The 14,447-nt window shown below is 42.5% G+C and overlaps 2 long non-coding RNA genes across 2 annotated transcripts; one reads left to right on the top strand and one right to left on the bottom strand.

Moving 5' to 3' along the window:
• Positions 1 to 2,209: 2,209 nt before the first annotated feature.
• On the bottom strand, positions 2,210 to 4,075 carry LOC147623837 (uncharacterized). Its single transcript, XR_015269292.1, has 2 exons — positions 3,941 to 4,075; positions 2,210 to 3,019 (listed from the first exon to the last, which is right to left on the bottom strand). It is a non-coding gene; the product is annotated as an uncharacterized LOC147623837 (long non-coding RNA).
• An 8,297-nt stretch (positions 4,076 to 12,372) lies between these two features.
• Positions 12,373 to 13,524, top strand: LOC147623836 (uncharacterized). Its single transcript, XR_015269291.1, has 3 exons — positions 12,373 to 12,438; positions 12,576 to 12,766; positions 13,330 to 13,524. It is a non-coding gene; the product is annotated as an uncharacterized LOC147623836 (long non-coding RNA).
• The last annotated feature ends 923 nt before the right edge of the window (positions 13,525 to 14,447 follow it).

Below are 14,447 nucleotides of genomic sequence, written 5' to 3'. Positions count from 1 at the left end.
CACATAGAGAGAGAGAGAGAGAGAGAGAGAGAGAGAGAGAGAGAGAGATACACACAGTGAGACTGAAAGAGAGATATACATGTAGTAAGAGTGAAAGAGAGATACACACATAGCAATAAATGATGCCAAGACTCTCCATGGGTAGGAATGGGGCTTTCACCCATAGATCTTCCTACACTTAGGTAACTCTATCCACACCATTTCCACACATATATAGAGAAAAGAACAAACACAAATGACGCCAAGACTTTCACCCATATCCTCCTACAGTAAGGTAACTTTCCACACATACATAGAGGGAGGGACATACACACACCATCAGACACATATGTTTGCAAAGCAAAAAACTAGGACTTGAACCCACATTGGAAGAGAGAGAGAGAGAGAGAGAGTCACACATACATACATGGTAGGAGAAAGAGATGCTTATCATAACAACAAGAGAGAGATATGGGGAATATGCTCATCATAGCAACAAAAGAGAGAGAGATAGAGAGAGGTCCCACCGTGGGGTCACCAAATTTTTAGTTAGCTATGGATGAACTATTGGGACTGCTCACCCTACACCTACTTTCACTCAAAAGGAAGAGAATGATAGAACTTAGTGGGTTATGCTTTGAGAAGTGTACCCATCAAGGATGATCTGTAGTCCATGTAGATCTAGATTTACTGTGAGCTTTCCACTCTAGCCTCTCTCCTTACCCTAGCTACACAAGAATGATTACCCCACACACCATAGTCACAAGGGACGGCGGGGACGGAGCCTAGGAACGCTGGGACACTGAAACGGGACGGCGCAGGGACGGGGACGGATGGGGACGGACGGACGGACGTCCCTCGATGGGCGTTTCAAACAGGGGACAGCACAGGGGCGGGGGACGGCTGTCTCGGGGACGGCAGAGAGCCGTTGCGCCTGCGCCTGTTTCTGGCCGTTGCGCCTGCCTGCCGCCTGCCTGCCTTCGTAGCCATTTATGGCTGTTGGGCCTGGGCTCTTCTAGCCGTTTATGGCTATTGGGCCTTGGCCCTCTCTCTCTCTCTTGCCCTTGAGGCTTTCCTCTCTCTCTTGCCTTTCTATATAAGAGCCCACCTCTACAAGGCTACAAGCACACACAAGTTCATTGCTCATTGCTCAAGCTTTCAAGGCTCAAGCTTCTTGAACCTTCTCTCTTCCAACTTCCAAGTTCCAAGCTCTAGGGCCTAGGCTCTCACCTCTCCCTCAAGCCTCTTGAGTCTTGAGTCTTCCAACTTCCAAGCCTCTAGGCTCTCTCTCTCTCTCTCTCTCTCTCTCTCTCTCATTCCTCAAGGCTCTCTCTCTCTCTCTCTCTCTCTCTCTCTCTCTCTCTCTCTCTCTCTCATTCCTCAAGGCTCAAGTGCAGAGTAGAAAAATTTAAAAAAAAGTATTTTTTGAGTGTCGTTCCCTCCCCCGTCCCCGTTCCCTACATATGGCCGTCCCCCGTTCCGTCCCCGTCCCCGTCCCCCGTCACCGTCCCCCGTCCCTTGTGACTATGCCACACACTCACACCCACTTACCTTCTCCCTTCACGTAACTATATGAAACACACAAGAGAGCAAGACAAAATATAAATGAAAGCACAACTAGACTACAATTCCATTCCTCCACTTGCTCATAATCTTTCTATAAAAAAAGCATGATCCCTTGCTACACTCACACACCACCCACTTCTATCACCTCTCTCTGTTAGGTCGCCTCAAAGTGTACACCCCTTTCCTCATCGGGAAGGGGTGAGAATCATGCCTCCATCATCAAGAAGGGGGAAGAAGATCTAAGAGGATCATAGAATCTAGCCAATATATGGATCACCTTGGGAAAGACTAAAATAAAGATATTACAATGATACATGCATAGGCTAAGGTGGCCATGCACAAAGTAGAAGTGGTGGAAATCAATGACGAGGAACTCGACCATGTCGAATCTCAGTGGTGAGATAGACAATGGATTGTGGCCCACGATGGATGGAGGATCACTGTGGTGATCAACAGAGGAGCTCGACGGAGCTATCTGTAGGTCGCCCACAACTACTACTCCATTCACCATCCCAGTGAATGGATGGAGGGATACCACAGTAGGGAGTGGAGTTGGTGGAGAAGAAGAAGAACGCACCTCTATAGGCATCCATGATCCCAGGCAAGCACAAAAACAGTATAACAAACATGTTGTTAAAAAAGCAACTGTTGAAATGGGCCCTCACACGGCAAACAGTACATAGAAATGAAATTAGTAAAATCATGCCTCAGAGAGCAACTACAAGCCTTCACACTTCAAAGGAGCAACTACAAGCCTTCAATGAGGCATACAATTAGAAAAGAACTCAAAAATTGTAACCCTAAGAAGCCATGCCTTTATGCTCAAAGGATCACCACTGTGGAGCTGGTAGTAGAAGCACTAATATGTCCTGTGGAACGGCGAGACGAGTGGCCAAGCAGTGCATCTTTGCAAGATCATCCTCTTCCTTGCCTGGGCTCACAGAGTAGCCAATTCCTCTACATGCCGTGTAGTGAGATATCTCTTGGTCATATTGGGCATGAATCCGAGCTAACTCTATCTCTTACTCATATTGGGCATGAATCCGAGCTAACTCTATCTCGTGCTGCTGTAGTATAGTAGCAATGTCCCCTCCGCATGCTTCTCCTCGAGATCAACCAAAATGTCATCCTCTCTCTGCCTCAGGGTGGCCACCGTGGTCTCATCCATGGTGGTGGGAGTAGTGGAGAGGTCAAACACCTGCTTACAACCAAGAGATCGCTGCCTCATGCTCTGACACAATGACTGAAGCACATTTGCATGGGCCACCTCAGTTGCCTCTGCTCACGCCTAGAAAGTTGCATGCTCGGCCCGAGTGTTAACCTTACTTTTGGCCGTGGCATACAGGGCAACAATCTATTATGAGATAGTGTGATACCATGAAGGCACCGAGATGCCTCAATAAGGGTGTCCCCCATGTGAACACACTCTAGAACCAGTGGAAAAGAAGCCACCAAAATGAAGATGCGGAATGCACTGGCAAGCCAAATAACCATGGTTAGGAAACACTCTGAAAAACCACTGCCAAGGAAACACGAGGCAAGGAATGTGACGGAGAGGAAGGTGTCACTAGTGAAGAGACTATGATAATAACTATGGGTGAAGTGGTGACTAGAGGAGACACTAATGGTGCGGAGGGGTGATGGGTGAAGAGGGGAATGAAGTGGTAATGGGGGGTGACATGGTAACCAAGGATGTAGACCCAACAACAGGAGAAACTGGTGGTGATGGGCACCCTAGCTCTCAGATTCTTAAGAGTAAGCGTGCTCAGTGGTGGGTAGTGTCTTCCTCTTGGGGCACAAGGAGGGTGGGTGGCTTGATGAGCATAAAAGTGGATGGGCCACATGGGTAAAGGAGTGGAACAGCAAAACACAGGGATGGTGTGAGCGAGGCTAGGTGAGTGACATAGGAGAGAATGAAAGTGGTCACGAGGGCTACCCAATGGAATGGGACACACCCTATGAAGGCAAAGAAAGGGATCAAAAAACAGGTGGGAATGAGTGCAAGCTAGGCGTGTGGGGCGAGGCGGGTGAAGATGTAATAAAACAAAACATGGATGGGGGTGGGTGGCTATGGCAAAGATTATGGAGGAACTGACATCCATGTAAATGAGGGGGGAAGAGGGATCATGAGGGCATCATGCGGAATGTCCCCTAAAAATAAGGACTCTACATAAACCCACCATGTCATGGCTAGGCAATCCCGCATAACCCTCCTCCTCCCGTGGTTTAGGTACAAAGGGGACGCTAGCAACTCCCCAACCAAGGGCACTAAGAGGATTGGAAGCAGCAAGAATGTGCCTCATAGACATCCTCAAAATATCGAGGGTCTCAAATAATGCTAACCCAACACTCGGAAGACAAAAATAAACCCAAAGGGTGGCGAGGGGAAAGATACCTCTGCATAAACCGGATGATCTATCGAGGTCACGGACGAAGGTCGAGGGGCACCAAATGGAGTCACTGCCAAGATCTCCACCTCAAGACTAGAAAAGGTGCCTCTCGCTACCGTCAAAATCGAGAGGGGCCAAAGAGACCTGGAATCACCCCGTCAAAGAAGTTAACAACCCTGGGCACCCGTTGGGGTCACAAGTAACTACGGCCATGTTTCCACGAAGGTGGATGCGTGTGGACCCGCAGCAGGCCTGAAATTTGATACCCATTTTGGGCGTCATCGATAAATTTGGGCGTCAAATACACCTTGCACAATGCTCTAAGGTGTCAACACGAAATCTTACCAATGGGACTAAGGCGTCAAAAGAAACCCTATAAAAACCCCTAAGGAGTCATGGGTATATATATATATATATATATATGGGCCTAAAATGTGTATGTGCTTCAATGTGCTTCTTTGTCTTCCATTGTGCTTCAATGTGCATACAAAATGTGTATGTGTGTGCAATCACACTCTTAATGAGCGATTTGATAGTTTGTAAACTAAGTGATTTACATTACTGGACAATGGCCTGTGGGCCGTAAGTGTTTGGGGCTAGAGATAGAGATCGATACATAAGGCTTGAAACCTTGAAAATTACATCAGGGCATCATTTGACGCCTTGAAAATAAGGGGAAGACGTCATTGGATTTTTTATGAAGCCCAATACTAGGCATCAAATTTCAGGCCTGACCCGCAGGTGGTTGAAATCACTCAACTGGATCTAATTTTCCATGGATAGGGAGATGGTTGGTGAGAGGCACCGCGGCGGCGGCCCCTATCAGTCCAACTCACAACCAAATGGAGAGCCAACGCATCACACGGTCACACCCTATTTTTGGGCTTTTTTTTTTTCCAAATTTCCCCCTCTCGACAACTTGGACCAAAGACCTCTGTCGTGCAGGTAACCTTTGAAATTTTTTAAAAGTAACTCTTCTTCTCCAGTCTTGCACTTGCTTGCATTTTATCCGGATGACATGTTTGAAATTCAAATTCTAGCTTTCATGGAAACGAAAATCCATAAAAGCTTGGTTGCCAGTGGGCAGCTAGGGTGGAAGCCAGTTGAAAGCCGATTGGAAGCTGGCTTCGTCCCTGGGTGCCCGTGGAAACATGGCCTACTTAACGTGAACAGGTCACCATGGAGACGATAGAAACACGGCGAGGGGAGGCTCTAAAGAACCTCTCAATGTGGGTGGCAGGAGGTGCTAGTGTGGTCAGCAAAAGAAATCCAAACTCTTTTTTTTCCCACGCAACAGCGGGCTATTATAGAAGTCCCATTGCTAGTAGCTGAGGTTCTGAGCTCTTGTTTTGAGCTACTGAAGCTGAACGCTCCTATTTTCTTTTTTTGGGGAGCTATTGGTCAGTGCAAACTTCAGCTTCATGGTCTTATCCTCTTGATCATTTGTGGAGGGTGGTGTGAACCAAAATTTTGTGATGGTGGGCAAACCAAAACTTTGTGACGGTGACACACTTTCCTCATGGTGGGGTCTAAAGTGAACCCAAAATTAAGCAAAAAGAAGAAGAAAAAATACGAATACACAATGTACCATGTGGAGGAAGAGGGGAGACTTTACCTCTCACTGAGCGAATATTTCTTCACCTTGGGGGAGTGCCTTGTTGTCTTGGGTGGCTTGTTGTAGTGCTCCTCTAGGCAAAATGTCCACCAATTTATACGGCTCTTGCCACCCATACCTGAGCTTCTGGGCCTTCTTCAAAAACTTGGAGTTGTACACTAGGACCAAATCCCCTACTGCAAATTATAGCAATGATGCCAAACTTTTCTTCTTGATTCCTCCACTTTTGTAGCCAGATATGCTAGACAACGAGTCTCCTTTAGGGCCTTGAGTTGCACCTGCCTAGTCGAATAGGCCGCTCCAAATCCTTCTTCCCTGGGCTGCCAACCCGCACATATCGATCATTGAAGTCAAAGGGAATGACCATCTCTAGACCAAGAGCAAGTTGGGATGGGTGTACAAAGTGGTGGCCTTGAAAGTAGTGGAATAAGCCCAGAGTACACCCAGAAGGGGTTGGTCCCACTTTGATCTCACCTTACCTTGAGCATCCTCTTGCATAGCACCTTGTTAGTGCTCACCACCTATCTTGGCTCTTGGGTAGTATGTGTATGACTTTCTATGGAAGACTTGATATTGGGCAAGCAAGGCATCCACCATCACCTCATTGATGAAATGGGGACCTCTATCACTAATTATCTCCAGGGGACACCCAAATCTAGTAAAAATGTTCTCATAGAGGAATTTGGCCAATGTGGCCACCATGGTGTTATCCCTCGTCTTTGCCTCCAACCATTTGATGCCATAATTTGTGGCTATAAGAATGTATACATAGTTGCTTTGGGAGTGATAGGCCCCACAAAATCTATGCCCCATCTCTCAAAGGGCTCCCATGGGGTGTGGACTTGTGGGCTTGGGACAACCCGACCTCTAGTACAAATCACAATGTCGCACATGGTTCTTGTAATCTATAAAAAGGGATGGCCACCACAACCTAGACTGCATAATCTTCTTTGCCATGATGTGCCCTAGAAGGTGGCCGCCACACTTGGACCTTCATGGGCATCTTCCATAATAAAGTTCACCTTATGAGGGTGGATGTAACGGGCTAAGAACCTCGTCCCTCCACATCTTGTAGAGCTGACCCATGATGATTTGGTATGGTCATCTCTTGATGAGAAGTGTGCTTCTCCTTGGGGATCATTGATTCAAAAAACTAGGCCATGCTCAATAGCACCACAATATTCTCATACCAAGTGGGAGTGGCATCTACTACAAACATATTGTCTAGAAAGTCATCACAAATGCTACAAGCCGGTTTGCAACACTAGTTCCTTTTGAAAGATCATCCATCACATGCTCTTTCCCCAACTACACCATAATCTCGAAGTCAAACTCTTTAAAAAGCAACAGCCACCTCCAGATGCAAGACCTATAACACTTGAGCCTTGTTAAGAGGGTACTTCAAGGTAGTAACGATTAGTAATCACCACAAAATGGATGCCCCTTGTTGCACAAATTCATAAAGGGCACACAGAAAATCCAAACCTTCCCTTTCGCAGTGGTGGAGTAGTTATGCTCATCTCAATTTATATGGCTCGCATAGTGGATAGGCCGGTCCATCTTGCGGGTGTCATCCGGATGGGTAAGCACTACTGCCCCACTAGTGGCATCTATGTGAACATGAAAGATGATACAACAATTTTGGGGTAATAAACCCAGCATGCATGGAAAAAGTTCTCTTGGTTTGGTCCCCAATGAAATGGAATCTCTTGGTACAAAAGTCGGGTGAGAGAGGAGGAGATATCGGCATGGTCTACAATGTGCTTATTATTGTACTCCTTGGAGTTGTACCTCTTTTGTTATCTTTTCACCAAGTGGGGATAGTGAAACGTTTTAAGTCTCATAGTACCTGTAGATGGCTAGGAAGGGTCTAAGGTTTCTTTGGGCCTTTAGTGTGGACAAAAAGGGGCCATAGATGGTGCCCAAGTGTGGGCTATGGTGGATTAGGTTTAGGGCTAGGTGGGAAACAGCCCGAACCCTATCTTTTTATATAAAAAGACACTTTGGAGTGGAATGAGAGTCATCTTGGCTCTTGGCATTGTTAGTGTTATTTTAGTAGTTTACTCTTGCTTATGATTTGATTAGTAGCCTATGAATCATGATTTAGATTCATTCAATGGTTTAGTGAGTTGATTAGCATTCTATTAAGCCTTATTTTATAATTGATTAGTCATGGATTAGGGACAGAATCATGTAATTAGGTGTTATTTGAGCCTTGCTATTCTTAATTAGTGAAGGATTAGGAGGAAGATTAAGGAGGGCATCATGTAGGCTATCTACAAAATTAAGTATGCTCCACTTTTAATCCTCACCATTCATGTTAAGTAATGTATGGCATTGTCATGGGGCTCTAGCCCTAGTGGTAACACCTTGGTCTTCCAATGTGTAGATTCATGGTTTGAACCATAGAACCAACATTAGATTACTCACTTTGAAAAAAGAGAAAGCAAATGTATGGTGTAGATTTGAAACAAATGCATGGTGTAGATTGAATATATGGTCACACTTACTTTTGTAATGTTTCATGTTTGTTTTATACTGATGTAGCTTTGTGAGTTAGGATGATTTTGCTTTCCATCGGTAAGAATCTAAGTAGTGTTTCATTTTTGGTAAGGACTTGTGCACTAGTGGGGGAGCTTAGTACCATGGCACAGAATCCTTGATAAAGAAAATATACAAATAAGGTTTCAAAAATTTTCCCAAAAAAAAAGATTTAAAGAAATGAAAGAAACAACGCTTTTTTCACTTTCAATCTCCATGGTTTATTTTACATACATTCAAATATACAATGTACATTACATATATAGTAAGAAGAGCTCTTTGTGTGTTTTTGGTTTCAACCAACTTATTTTGATTAGATGGCTATGTGGATTAACTTAAGTGTGTGAGTTTTTACATGATTTGAGATTGTTGCATGTGTTGAAATATACAAGTGAATAGGGTGTGTGCGGGAACAAGCCCTTGGCTAGAGGCTATAAAAGAGAATCTGTAAATGTGAGAGAACCTGTGAAAAGGTGAGAAGAATCTACTTGGTATAGGGTCCAGGTGTTCTAGGAGTATTCACTTGAGGGGAGGTGTTGATATATACAAGTGAATAGGGAGTGTGCGAGAACAAGCCCTTGGCTATAGAGGCTGTAAAAGAGAATCTGTAAATGTGAGAGAACATGTGAAAAGGTGAGAAGAATCTATTGGGAGAGAATAAAGGGTAGCATGAGGAGATTTAGGAGGTGTGGAGATATTCTGGGAGAGGTGGAGAGAATCAAGCAAAAGAGGTGGAGTGAATCAAGGAGAAATCAATGGGATTAGATGCTTGGATGTAAACTCTATAAACTGAGGCATTGGCCTAATGAGAACTTGCTGGTTTTTTATTATCCATGCCTACATTAAGCTATCAGTTAATTAGTTAAATATCATCTAATCCCTTTGTTAATTATCATCTAATCTCTTTGTTATTTATGGGCTCCTCACATACTCTATTTTCTGTACACAAAACAGAGGATTAATTTACTAATCAATGATTAATCAGTGCTAATCACTATATTTTGGTGCAATTGAGGATTCATATTAACCATTAGGTATCTGATACAGATCCCTATAACTTTAGATTGCACGTTACCCTTGATTTAATGTAATTTCTGGTAAAATTATGCTGATAAATTTGTGGTAATCATCATTTTGCATTTAGCCCTTGGTTAATGCCTGCAAATCACACTCAAATTCAAGATTGTTCACAGCCAGAGTTGCATTTGGGAATGTGCATAAGAATGAATGCTATATGTATTATATATTGGGCACATTACATCAGTATAAAAATGGGATCAGACACAGCCCTTGTCCAGAATAAGGCAAGAGGTAAGACCTCCCACATAGAGTTGGGTTTGCATTGCATAATGACACAAGATAAACATCAAAAGCCCAAAAGAACTGTCAACAAACCATTTAAACATGTTGCTCACATGGAGTAAGAACTGACGGACAAGCTCATGGCCCCAGCCATGAAAGAAGAAGAAGATCTCTTTCCAAGAGGAAGATCCACACCAAAAGAAGAAAAGCTAAAGGAAGCATTGAAGGAAGACATGGACGCGCGAGGAAGACAGGGATGCGTGAAGAGAAGCTGTCACAAGAAGACTGAAGACAAGAGAAGACTGAAGACAAGAGAAGATGTGAGGCTCCAAAGATTGAGGAGCCATGTGAAAATCTCAGAGAGAGAGAGAGAGAGAGAGAGAGAGAGAGAGACCCCACAATCCAATGTACCTGCCCCAACAAAGTAAAACCACCTCTGAGCACCTCTGAGCCACCGATGATGTAGGCCATGTGGTGGTAGATGTATGTGTGAGCACTTTAGTCAAGGTCACGGGCACTTATAGTAGCCTTGGACATATAGAGAGAGAGAGTGTCAAGGACTATGAGTTTAGGGACTTGAGGCACTGGTCGCGGACTATCAAGTAAGAGGGAAACTTGGTATAGGGTCCAGGTGTGCTAGGAGTATTCACTTGAGGGGAGGTGTTGATATATACAAGTGAATAGGGAGTGTGCGAGAACAAGCCCTTGGCTATAGAGGCTGTAAAAGAGAATCTGTAAATGTGAGAGAACATGTGAAAAGGTGAGAAGAATCTATTGGGAGAGAATAAAGGGTAGCATGAGGAGATTTAGGAGGTGTGGAGATATTCTGGGAGAGGTGGAGAGAATCAAGCAAAAGAGGTGGAGTGAATCAAGGAGAAATCAGTGGGATTAGATGCTTGGATGTAAACTCTATAAATTGAGACATTGGCCTAATGAGAACTTGCTGGTTTTTTATTATCCATGCCTACATTAAGCTATCAGTTAATTACTCACTAATCACGTGTTAATTATCATCTAATCTCTTTATTAATGATGTTGATTCTAGCTTGATCCACCATAGCTCATCACATTGCTGTAATTTTAACAGCATGTTCTCTAAATTTGTTAAGGATGGAGGGCATTTACAAGTAAGAAAGTGATCATGAGAAGGCATGCTCAAAAATGTTATTTTATGTTCTAAAAAATCTATAAGTATATATTCTACTAAATATTTATTTAAAAAAATCTATAAAGAAAGATTTTGAGTATGTGCTAAGTTTAACTATCTTTTATGAATTTACATTTCAATCTATAAAGATCGAGAGATCATACTAAGAAAATTGTCTACACTATATCAATTAATGCATGTTTTTATAAGAATTAACTAATATAACCTAAGGTCCAATAAGGTTTACCTTGGATCCATGCCCCACCCTCTTATGCCACCCTCTCATGTCCCACGAATCACCCTCACATGCCTTACCCATGCCCTACACATCACCGTTTTGCCTCTGTGTGAAGTTGCTTGCTTCACCACCACACCTCTCTAACTTCTTAGCCATGTCCTCTACTATGATGTGTGTGTGTGTGTGTGTGTGTGCACATGCACCTGTGCGTACTCACATACGTGCATGTGTGTACTCACGTATGTGCATGTGTGTGTATGTGTGTACTCACGTACGTGTATGTGTGTGTGTGTGTGCATGCATGTGTGTGTGTGTGTGTGTGTGTGTGTGTGTGTGTGTGTGTGAGAGAGAGAGAGAGAGAGAGAGAGAGAGATAGAGTTTGGAAGTTTGGAACCAAAACATTGCATAGTATTCTCCTCTATGCATTTGAAAACCTAAAATACCATATGCACGAAATCCATTTGTGTAAGATCATGTGCACAAACAAAACCCTAAAACGCCAAGATCTCCTCTACACAATCAAAATGAAATGGTTAATTTAAGAGAGAGAGAGAGAGAGAGAGAGAGAGAGAGAGAGAGAGAGAGAGAGTATACACAAATTTAGACAAGCGACACATAGCTCAAGAGTCTTTCTACATCTTTCCATGTTATGCAATAGAAGATTATTTATGTAAAATTATTTATATGCAATTTTAGACCACCAGCAACACATAGCTCTAATGGATATAGCAAAACATTGCAAACATACAAGTGGTATAATAGGCACAATTTAAAATTCACATACAAGGGGTATAATAGGCACACAATAAAATTCACATGCTCTCTAAGCTTTTGAAATTGTGAACCTTGTAAAAGAACTCCTAGGGTAATTGCTCCAAATGTAACATATGTTAAAGAGGGTGTCGTTATTCTTTATGACTTGGTGCCACATGTCATCCTTAATGAACACATATGTTGAGTCCCCACAACAGGTCTCATTCTCAATGCCACACTCCTATTGCCTTTTCTTATGCAATTGCCATTTTGGCATGAGCCAAAAAGTCTCTTTAATTGTGTGCATTTGAGGTGGAGTACAAGTGATGCCTTGTGGAGTGCACCTACCATATGGCTTATGCCAATTGAGTATATATTGAATACATATGCACAAACAAATGCAAACAAATATTTAAATAACACAAAGCATCAACAAGCATATAGAATAGAATTGGGGTGGCTACTTGTTTTACATCAAATTTTTTATCTAACAAAACTTGAGACGCCTTTTTTGCAAATTCAAGTGGGAAAGGCATTTTTTGAAAGTCAACTCAGTGCCAAAATCAACGTAAAAAGCACACGTTAGGAAATGCTAAAACTAAGAGGGTGCATAATTTTAGTTTTGTGAAAAATGTTTATGTAATCCGTGGGCCCCCACGAAAATTAAAAGCCACAAAACTAAGGAAAATGTCTTTGTTCTCCATGTTCTTCACAAAAGGCGAGGAAAAGGATCCTATTATTAGAAGGAATCAAAACAAGTGGGATGAGTCCAAAAAATAAACATATTAAAACGTGGGGGGGGGGGGATTAAAGAAGTGTTGCTCTTTTCAATGCTCTCATGGAGCAGAGGAGAGCAGAGTTGTGAAGCGCTTCTTCATCGTTTGGAACCATTTTTGGGCCTTCAAGGGTAAATATAGGTTATCTCCATTTCAATTCTTTTTGAGATGCCAAATTCAATTTTTGGCCGTTCAAGGGTAAACATAGGTTATCTCCATTCTTTTACAATGTAATACATTTTTTGGGCTGTTTTTTTTTTTTTTGAAGGGCTTGGCTCTAAAGCAAATCATACAATGGCGGTGTGGAAAGGAAGCTTCGAGTTCCTTCTGGAGGCCCCAGTGGAGGTGGTGTGGCCAATCACTCAAGATTTTCTAGCGATGGACAAATGGGCGCCTCATGTGGTGGGCAAGACGGAGCTTCTAGAAGGCGAGCCACACACAGTGGGCTGCCTAAGAAAGGTGACAAGCCCACCATCCCATCAACCTCCCACATACTTCCTTGAGAGGCTTCTCGAATTGGATTTGATTAATCATAGCCTTAAGTATAAGATAGAAGGTGGCAATGCCCCCCTCTTTGCTAACCTCGAGGATGTCAACATTCAAGTCTCTCTCCACCATAAGGTTAATGCTACAGGCGACTCCACTGCGCTTGTGTGGGCTTACCAAACTCCTCCCCTTCCGGGTATCACCCCTGATATCTACCACCAATTTGTAGGGTCATTCTTCCAAACGTGCTATAATGACCTTAAAACCCACTTAGGTAAGGATTGAGTAGGCTTGGGACCTAAATAACTTGCTTGGCTACATGGGCATTTGTCTTAGACATATGTGTTTCGCATCGTCTTGTTGGTTGCTTGGGGCCTAAAATAACTTGCTTGGCTTCATGGGCATTGGTCTTAGACATATGTGTTTGACATTGTCTTGTTGGTTGCTCGGGGCCTAAAATAACTTGCTTGGCTACATGGGCATTGGTCCCAGACATATGTGTTTGACATTGTCTTGTTGGTTGGTTTGTAATCTAGAGTAAAACTCCATCATCCAAACCAAAAAGCTGAGGCCACAGAAGAAAAAAACCTTGCATTCGATGATGGGGGCTTGCTCGATGTCTTTCAAAGTGATGGTTTTTGCTGCTGCTCGGTCTATACAAATCAGATGTTTTATAAATATATATAAGCTCTAGTTATTTCCCCAGAATAAAAAAACCATGCGTTTGAAGAGATGCCATGTTGAAAAGACAACACATCACTAACATGCTAACTTGCACCCTACCATGGCACCATCTATATAAAAGTAACTATGATTTTAATGACCACTACTTTGAATAAGCAACAACAAATTATGGTATTTTGTAATGTTCCCTTGCTTTGAAAGAATACTAACTACTTTTCTAGAAGTAGGCTTAACTTTTCTTGAAGTTGAATTGAAAAGGCTCAACCCTTTCTAAGCTAGAAGTTGAATTGAAAAGGCTCAACTTTTTCTAGAAGTAGATGGTATTGCAATTAAGTATTTTGTCTTTTGCCTCAAATTTAACTAGATGCTAGGCTTACTAAAATTTAAAACTAGATGCTAAGCTTACCTCAAATTTAACTACATGTGCTAAGCTTATTAAAATTTAAAACTAAACCATACCATACCAATATATCTCCTAGTCTACCATATTGAGATGAGAAAAGAATTATACAAATAAGATGTTTTGTAATCTTTTAGTTGTAAAGGCATAGCAGTATGCCTTTTTTCATGATATAACCACCAATCCTATAAATCTTGTGTGATAAGGCTAAGGTATAAAACAAGCTACTATTTGCATTAGACCTTTTCAAACAATGAATCCAATCAAAAGAAAAAGGTGTTCATATGAAGACATGAAGACTTTGCCATACAAGATAGTGAAAGCTAGCATGCTTTCTCTCAAACAACTTTAAGCATCTTTACAATCGATACCATGAACCTTGTTTGTGTGTTACATATCATGTGCTATGTGGTTTATCAAATGTAATTATATGTTGTATAAAATGGATCTCGAAAGAAAAGGAGAGAATAACTTTTGTGTGCATGAGAGCTTCCTTTCAATAGTTTATTAAACTTGGAAATGGGCCTTTTCTTGCTTATATTATTGTCATGTGTTTTACTATTATAGTAT

Source organism: Cibotium barometz, chromosome 26 (assembly GCF_041138505.1).
Source record: "Cibotium barometz isolate CiBa-2024 chromosome 26, ASM4113850v1, whole genome shotgun sequence".
Taxonomy (NCBI): Eukaryota; Viridiplantae; Streptophyta; class Polypodiopsida; order Cyatheales; family Cibotiaceae; genus Cibotium; species Cibotium barometz.
The sequence above is the reverse complement of the archived record's forward strand: the minus strand, read 5'-3'. Positions and strand labels throughout refer to the sequence as shown.